The 9345-nt window shown below is 37.2% G+C and overlaps 1 long non-coding RNA gene across 1 annotated transcript; it reads right to left on the bottom strand.

Moving 5' to 3' along the window:
• Positions 1 to 7109: 7109 nt before the first annotated feature.
• On the bottom strand, positions 7110 to 8651 carry LOC148864203 (uncharacterized). The gene is made up of 3 exons (XR_016110164.1): positions 8210 to 8651; positions 7492 to 7756; positions 7110 to 7396 (listed from the first exon to the last, which is right to left on the bottom strand). It is a non-coding gene; the product is annotated as an uncharacterized LOC148864203 (long non-coding RNA).
• Positions 8652 to 9345: the final 694 nt, after the last annotated feature.

Genomic DNA, 9345 nt, shown 5'->3' with positions numbered 1-9345 from the left:
CGCATCCGAGATCTCCGGCTCGTCTAATTTGGAGGTGGTTTCACGCCTGGAAGTGGACTTCGCGCAAGCAAGTAGTGCTTATCCAGTCGCACCCAAAGCATGCAGGGTGATAACTGACTCTTTCGATATGGCATCGTGATCTTGGGGAAGTCAGAGATGATAGCCTACTTAAGAAGGAGGTCGTCTGGTGCGTCAGGCAGGTCACCAACTAGGTCCCAATTAGGTTGGCAAGGTCTCAAGGGAGATCGCCCCTAATGCCAAGGTCCCTAGCTTAGTCGTTATGAGACCGCCACCTGAGTCTTCGTTAGCTCGGCGATGGTAGGTTGCCTCTTCTATTGACCTAGTCTTGTCGAGATCTTACGCCATTAGGTCGGCGGAGGTAGGTCACCAGCTAAGTCTCCATCAGGTTGGCAGAGGTAGGTTGCCAGTTGGGTCTCCGTCAGGTTAGGGGAGGTATAGGTAGGTTGACCACCATGTCATGTAGGTTGCTACCTGGACATCAGTCTGGTTAGTGAGACCTTAGCGGGAGGTCTACCTTCGTGCCAAGTTTTCAAGCTTGATCCTAAGGTGGTCGTCTCGATCCTGATGAGGCGGTGACGAAGCACCCTCAGGGCATATGAGGCACATCCGACGTGGTTCCAAGTATGTCTTCATCATTTTGGTTAAGGCAAGTCATCACCTTCGTGGTGCTGAGGTGTCATGCGATAATTCTGGGATCACCACATGGCACGCTATCGCTAGAGGGCTAAACCTGCCCTCATCAATTGCCCCCCACTCCTGAGTTGAGGTTAGCTCGGAGAAGGGAATAGTTCGCTACACATCTTAGGCCCGAAGTGAGTTCAGCTGGGTTTTTTTCTCTTTTTTTGTGCCAACCCAATTTTCTCACTTGAGCTAGAAGAGTCTAAGGGCTAAATGTGACACTAGGCAGAACATCGCCATCTTGACCACCGAGTGCAGGAGTGAACTCATCAATACGAGGAGAGGCACAACAAGCACTCTGAGGACATCTACCGAGCTAGTGATGTAGTCATCGAGGAGTTTCGTCATTCACCCAAGTACCTCGAGAGCAAAGTTTGTCGTGCACGCCCTCAAGAAGGGATTTAAATTGTGTCATGCTTCCTTAAGTCGCTCGACTCACAAACTTCTACGCAATGTCCCTCAAGTCGGTCCTTGAATAAGTGGCCGACAAGGTCGATATGGAGCCCAAAACCGAAGTGGAGGAGAACAGAGAGGGCAACGAGAATGATGCCAATGAGGGTGTTGTCGACGAGGACAAGGATGATGTTGCATGTTTAAGCGAGTCAACGTGTGCTTAGCACAGGTCGGTCATCTGTTCGTAGATTTTCATTGAAGTGCTTGTATTGCAATTTGGTTCATCCAAGTCACTAAAGTTGGTTTCAGTCAAGTTGGCAGAATCAGGTAGCTTCTTACTCCGACCTGACCTTGCCAAAATATTAACAAGCCAACTTGCTCTTAGCACCTCACCCTACACACACCTCATCACCTCAGTAGGGCTGACTTGCGAGGGCGGCTCCATAGTTTGCTAGTCATCAATTCCCATGAAAACCATTTAGGGCTAACCTACAGGAGTGACTCCATAATCTGTTGGCCATCAACACCCATGGGAACCATGGATGGCTCAACCTGCGGGGGTGACTCCATAGTCTGTTGGTCATCTACTCCCATGGGAACCATACAGGGCTAACCTACGAGGGTGGCTTGATAGTTTGTTGGTCATCAACACCCACAGGAACCATAGAGGGCTCAACCTGCGAGGGCGGCTCCATAGTTTGTTGGCCATCAACTTCCACGGGAACCATGGAGGGCTCGACCTATGAGGACGGCCTCACAATCTGTTGGCCATCAACTCTTACAAAGAGCATGGAGGGATCGACCCACGGGGGTGGCCTCACAGTCAAGGTTGGGAGATTCTATCCGGGCTGATCATTCTGATTCTGCCCTCCTACGAGGGTTCCTTCAATTCAAGCATTGCTATTGTTGTTTAAGGATTCCACTACTTGAGGCTCAGAGAACGGTTGAGAACTTAGCTTTTGTGCAGCATATTCCCACTGGCGGTGCCAATTGATGATGTACGATCTGGTGATCCCTACTGGCATAAAAATAATTATTTTTTTTTATTTTTGATCATTTTAAATGCAATAAAATGGTTGTGGATTAAATCTGAATCTGATCTGAAACCTGAATAATAATTGCATCATGTAGTTGGATCCCATCCGAATCTGATTCATTTACGGTCCTAATTTCCCCTTCCATTGTGCCCCATTTCTTGTTTTATAAATGCAAAATAAAATAGGTGAAAAAATAGATTTGATTGCCCAATTCAATAGAGAGGAGAGAGGATTAGAGAAAAAACATTGAAGTGAAAACTTTAACCCTTTCTTCTTCATCCAAGGAATAAAATCAGGGTGCAAGATCATGAGAGAATTTCCACGGGACAGTAAGAGCATTTTAGGCTGTTGGGCCCAGAGCAGCCCACATCCTGGGCCTAGGATGGGGCAAGTAATGTAAGCTTAGGCCGAAACAATGTTGGGTTGGCATAACCCAACCTTAACCTACATACAAGTTGGGTTGGCTTATGTTAGGTTGAGGTCAACCTTAACCCAACCCAAATTTGTTAACTCCCAAGTCACAACCTTAACTCTAACCTAACTTGAGGTTAAGACTCTAACCAATCATAACCCTCGTGAATTTTGGTGAAAATCTAATTGATTGGTTCCTATTTTTATGATGTCGATTGATTGGTTGTAAGTTTTTCCAATATCATGTTTTCATGGCATCATAGTTGAACTCTTTTTTTATTCACGCAATAACCCAACTTGAGAATGGGTTGGCTTAATTTATTCACTTTTGTACTTTTTAGGAAAAAAAAAAAACTTTTTGCCCATGTTAAATGTCCTAACTTAAGGGGTTTACAACATGGTTGGTTTTGTTGCCACATCAGTAAAACCAACCATGTTATCGAACACTCCCTTATTTTGTGTTTGGTTTGAAGGAAAAAGTAACATTAGGAAGGGAAAGATAAAAAAACCTTTACAATCCTTGTATAGGTTTCCCTACTTTTTCCTTCAAACCAAACATAACCTTAATGGTTAGTTTTGAAGATTAAAATGTGTTGACAACTAGTGCAAACACTAACATTATACGATGGAAATCCAATACTAGTGAGGGACCTGTGTGATGCATGGGTTTTGTTTATAAGCAAAATTGAGAACATAACTCTATGACATTTCCAATTAAGCAATGCCCATCTAAGTCCAATTCAAATATTATTTTTTGGGTTATGTCTAATTTATCCTGTCATAATTTAAGTTGCACTTTAGTGATAGTGGTCAGTTTCCTATTCTCTAGATAAATTTGTATTATATTTTGTATCCTAATGCTACCTTTTTATTAACAATTCTATAAACCACCTTTGTGTTTTGACCCTAACAAAGGCCTCCCCTATAGTTTAAAAGGTTGTGTTTGGTTGCTGTGCAAATTTATTTGCACTAGTACAAATGCATGGGAGTGCAAATGTAAAAAATGAAAATTCTTGTTTAATTATGTTTTGGATTTTTCTTATTCTGCTTCATGTCTTAATTTACTTCATCGGTACTGCAATCAAACAAAATAAACTAAAATTTGAAACAAAAATAGCTAAAAATTTACACTAAAATCACTTGCACTGCCATGGTTTTGCATGTGTGCAAATTAATTTAAATTGCAACCAAAAACAGCCAAAAAGAAATTGCAAATACTTCACTTCTCTTGGCTTTTCAGTAATAAGGACATTGAAGTTACCAAAATACCCTTATCATTGTTAAGGCATTGTCGTACATAATTTAAAGTTTTTACTTTATCCTCCACTAATTTATTTTTCCCAACAACTTTCAAAAAGTATTCATCCCTACTCTGCTTGGATGAGGGAAGGTAAAAAGGTTGAAGTGAAGTAAATTTACATGTGAACTAAGTTGGCTAAGGGTATATTTAGTATTTTAAAAAAATGTATTACATCAACATTTTATTTAAAAAGGTATTTAAGCCTTTTTTTTTCAAAACAATAGGGGAGGTTTTTGTTAAGGTCAAAACACAAAGGAGCTTTATAGGATTGTTAGAAAACCCAATGAGGATTTTATAATTTTTCCTATTTTTAAATGGAATTTAAATTGATTTTAAATTAATTAAACTACATTTAAAATAATAACTTTTATTAATCCTTATTAAATTTAATTAACTATATTAAGTTTTTATTTTTTAGTGGAACTTAAGTTGGTTTTGAATTAGAATAAAATAATTATAAAACAAATATAAATTGATATTAGTTTTTAATTTGTCTTATTTATTTCTATTGATTAAATTATTTTATTATATTAGTACTATGATTAATTAATTTTTATTATTTTCTTGTGGAATATAAATGGATTATAATTTTATGATGTTTTATTCATTGTTTTCAACTTATCGTTGACTCGGACAATTGAACCATTCAAACCATGACGTGACCCTATTTCTAATTTTGGATTTCCTAAACTTGTTATGTTTTGACCTAAGCAATAGACCATTGACCCTTTTGACCCAATCATTGAGCCACAAGTTACAATATACAATGCATTGAAAACTTTTGGAGGATTTAACTTTGTGCTCGATTGTCTTATTGTGGACGATCTTATTTCTTTATTTTAGATAATTTTTCACAATCTTTGCAATCTCACTAAACAAAAAAAAAAGAAAAAACTAAATGTTGGCCTCAACTTTCAATTTTCAGCTCTTATATTAAAAACAAATAGACCTTCTATTCTACATAATGGATGTTGTGTCAGACTCAAGGTTTGACTCAAACCTAGATAGTTGAACCATTGAACTATATGACCTAGAGGCAAAAACTATTCAACGGCCAAGTTAGTTTTTAAAACATAGATTTTATTTCTTGGGTGGAGTAAATAATATTTATTCAGAAATGCAAATTATTTGATTAATTAACTTAAAAATTAATATTGGGAGTAAATTATTTAGCCTAAAAATTAATAAAACATTGAATATCTTCATTTCAACATAATTAATCTTTATTAACAATTACAATTTAATATAAATATATCTAATCTATATCCTCTTTCCCATTCTTTTACTTGTGTGTGTGTGTGAGAGAGATTAGTGGAATGAGTTATTGAAAGATGGAGTTAATGGCATAATTAATGAAGAGAGATAATTAAAAGAATTAATGGGAAAGAGGATGTAGAATTAATAGTGAGTAAATGAGGAGAATTAAAAGTCTTCAAGGTGATTGGCCATTTGAATTATTTTTCTTCAATTTTAAAATTATAAAAATTTGAAAAAAAAATAGATAAGTGCTTTTGAGAAGAAACTATATGCTAACTTGGCACATTCCATTTTAATATATAGATATAGATTCTGATTTAACTTTTATGAATGAGTACAAAATTATGATGTTTACCAATTGATGGTAAGGGTGTTAATGGACTGGTTTTGGATTGGACCCATCCAAATCAAAATGAATTTGGACTGATTGGACAAACCAATAGAACATTGAATTGGATCAGTCTAGTCCAAAGAATTTATTTGATTGGATTAGACCTGATCCATCCATAATGGGTTTATATTGGATTGGACCAGATTAAACCAATATACAGTTGATAAAAGATAAGAAAACAGGTGTTAATGGAACAAGTTTGGGTTGGAACCAACCTAAATTAAAACCAATTTGAACAAATTGAATGGTCCAAATATTAAATTGGACTGGTCCAAACCTTGGGATCGCTTCTTGACCAAGGCTAAATCCAAAGTTAAGCCGAGTTCATACTTTTCAACACCGACCCTAACCCACTCACAACCCAACCCGAAGGGGTTTAGTCCAACGACTCCAACCTAATACTATCAAATTATAAAATAAAGATAAAGATAAAAAGAAAAAAAAAAAGGACATGGTTTTCAAGTTGTCATTGTTTTGGATGGCCAAACTAATCAGCCCAAAAATCATTCAAGCAATCAGTTCCGTATCACCATTGAGCCTTTTTTTTTGTCAAAATCCGTTGACTTAGTCAGCAAACCGTTGATTTAAGCAATCAAATCAATTTGACTAAGACAACGTTTTTTTATTGTTTTTTATCTTAATAATTTTTTTATTTTCTATTTTTTAAATTTCAACGGGCTATCGTGGGAATTATCTATAGCTTTCCGGTACAAGTCCGATGCATGGAATGTATAGAAATTATCTGTAGCGTTCCTTTTTGTATGTATCGGCCTGTATCAGACTGTTTCATGCCTGTATCGAACGATACGGTTCCGAAACAATCTGATACAGCCTAATACAAGTCCCCTTATCTTTCATTAATTTCATATTTACTCCTATAAGTGCAATTTCTCTCTCATTAATTAGTTAATTACTCCTGTAATTAATGCATAAATTTCAATTTTAAAGCATTGGAATTCTCTTCTCATTAATTTCGTTAATTAATAACCCTCTTTCTCATTAAATTCATTTTGTTAGTATAAAACTACAAATTTAACAACTAGAGGTTCACCACTAAGCCACGAGTGCCCCCACACCCATTGGCTTGCTAAAGGTTTATCCATTTTTATTTATAAGTAAATTTTCTCTTCAGTAAATATATTAAAATTTTGTTTTTTCAAATTTTAGTTATTCCATCATTTGTCAGTTGTTACTAAGTGTGTTCCGATATCTTGAATTTTATATAGATCATTAAATTACAGTTTTTTTTTTTACTTTTAAATAACTTATTTACAATTATATAAACAAACTTGTAACTATTGTTATCAATATATTTTTCGGAAAATGATGGCCCAAGGTCAGAATTCATAGGCACAAAGTATAGTGAGGATAAGTGCAAGCACAGAATTGATGCCAATTCACGAGCTGGCATTGATGCATAGTATAGGGGTAATTGACCTTTTGAAATATTGTAGATCTGCAATACAAATCAGAATTCTGCAATAGACTTATCCGTACTTGTCCATATATTTTTTAGGATTTATTTATTTTTTTTGCATATTTATATATACCTTGATTTTTCGTCCATACTTATGGTTATCCCAATATATCTATTAAAATGATCTTTTTTATACACCTTACGTTATCCCAATAATTAAAGCGATTCCAATTCCGATTGGATTTGTAAAACATTGGAAAATGATGATATCTATGTAACCAGTTGGGTCTTGTTTATAGCGATATACTTGTATTTACAGATATGGGTATAAGGTATACAGAGATACAAATCCAAGGACCCTTCTGACCCTCTGATCACTCTAGAAGTCAAATCTAGGGCATAAGCGCCATCACTTCTTGCAACACCAGTACTGTCTCATCGTATCGGTTTTGCGTCAACGGAATGTTTCGGATTTTCACCGCACTATTCAACTGCACCCCACATTCCAAAAGGAAATCATTAGACATCACCCAATCGTACGGCCCATATTCACGAACCAGAGGGGGGAACAGAATTCAGGAGTTACCTCGTCGATGTAGTGGAACAATCTGTTGGCAAGGTCGGTGAGAGGCTTCTTCTGTTCCTCCGACGCCCTGGAGATCATTTGGTTGAAGTCACAATACAGGAAGGTGGATCTGAGGCGGAGATCTCTCCCTATGAGGTCCCACGAATCCTCATCGTCCATTAGATCCCCCATCGAGAGTAGGTCAAACGCACACTTCTTAATACGGTAGGCGCTTCCACTTGACTCGATATCCACCATTGTTTTCTCTATCTCGCCAGGCGAAACCCTAACGAGACAAGGAGAAGGGCAAATTCGTCATTAAACAGAAAAAATAAAAATAAAAACCTTTGCGAAGAAGAAAAGCACCGAAAAAGGAGAAGGGCAAATTCGTCATTAAACAAACCATAATATTTGGATTTTCTATGGGTCTTATGATTCCGTAAAATGACGAAATTACCCTCGTGGGAGAGTAAAGAAAGCAAGATTCATTCAGAACTCGTAAAAGAAAAGCAATTTCTTGAACAATAAAGAACGCAAATAAAAAGTAATCCAGAGCTTGAAAATCTGATCAAGCAAAGAAACCAATATGGACTAACAGTAAACAACTGCTTCGGATGAACGGATAAGGAAGCAAAGCCCCATTTTGGATTTCTCAACCCCAGCATCGGTTCCAAGCAAAACAGACCACCACTTCGCATTTATCAAGGAAGAACAGAGAAAACAAGAGAAAAGAAGTTACCTCGATTTCTTCAAAAATCTGCTCTACCAACTGAGCCTTTGGAACCAGATTATTAATGCCCGAAACAGAAGACCTGAAACCCTTATTTATACGTAGAAAGATAAAAAGACGAGAGAAAGGGGGAAGGAAAGAATAAAGAGGAGGGGGATGACGATTGTTAACCTTGACGAGACGATTTTGTCCGTACGCCTGAAAAGAAAGGAAGAAAGAGAAAGAAATAGAGAGTAGAAGAGACGTAGAAAGATACGGAGTATCTGATTGTTGGTGGAGAAGAGAGTCGTATTTTTCTTCTATTTATGCTCAAATACGGTTTCTACCTTGTGGCTCTCATCAACTCCTTGCTAGCTAGTAGTCTTCCCGAGTTTCATTACCTAGGGATTTTGGGTACGACTCGAATTCTATTTGATTAGTGAGAGAAGGATTACTTGGTAGTTGATTTGTTAGTTAATCCTGTAGTTACTTGACAAATATATATTATGGGTGGCTCTGTTCAGTAGGGGAGCTCCCTTTGGCTAATGCAAGTGTAAAGAGTGTTTCTTCATACCAACCGACGAGATGATCCCACGAGTCCACATCATATTAAGAGGCCAACCTTGGATTTTTAGTGGACTGAGGAATAAGGATTCGTTGTCAATGGAAAATAACTTTTGGGTTCCCAGGAATTAAAGAGATTGCAAAGTGGCTTTGCTTTATCCCATTTCTGCTATTCTTACAAGTATTTACCAGTTGAATTTAACTTTTATTACATGCACATAAAAGCAAATAATAGTTGTGGTATGAAAGGCAAGTAATAGCAGTGGTATACATGGATGGTACTCTAAGTCCAGTATATGATTTTTTTCCATGCCTACTCACACATCACTGGTCATACATTAGAACATCTCCTATATTTGCATGTTATCATTAATGGGGGAGATGTTTTTATGTACAGTATGCTTCACGTCCAGGCCACTAAAGTTGTTTAATAGCAAGTTTACTCACAAACCGCCACTCTGTACTTAGGGGGTGATGGGGCCCACTTCCTTCACTTTAAGGAACCCATTTCTGAAGTTTGGATCTGTTCCTCAAAGAGTGTGCCTCACACTAACTTCACAGCATGTTCCAGCCATGCATTGGAAATATCTCCCCATGAATAA

This window comes from Nelumbo lutea, chromosome 3 (genome assembly GCF_056320005.1).
Source record: "Nelumbo lutea isolate HS-2025 chromosome 3, American lotus-T2T, whole genome shotgun sequence".
Taxonomy (NCBI): domain Eukaryota; kingdom Viridiplantae; phylum Streptophyta; class Magnoliopsida; order Proteales; family Nelumbonaceae; genus Nelumbo; species Nelumbo lutea.
This window is presented reverse-complemented; position numbering and strand designations above follow the sequence as displayed.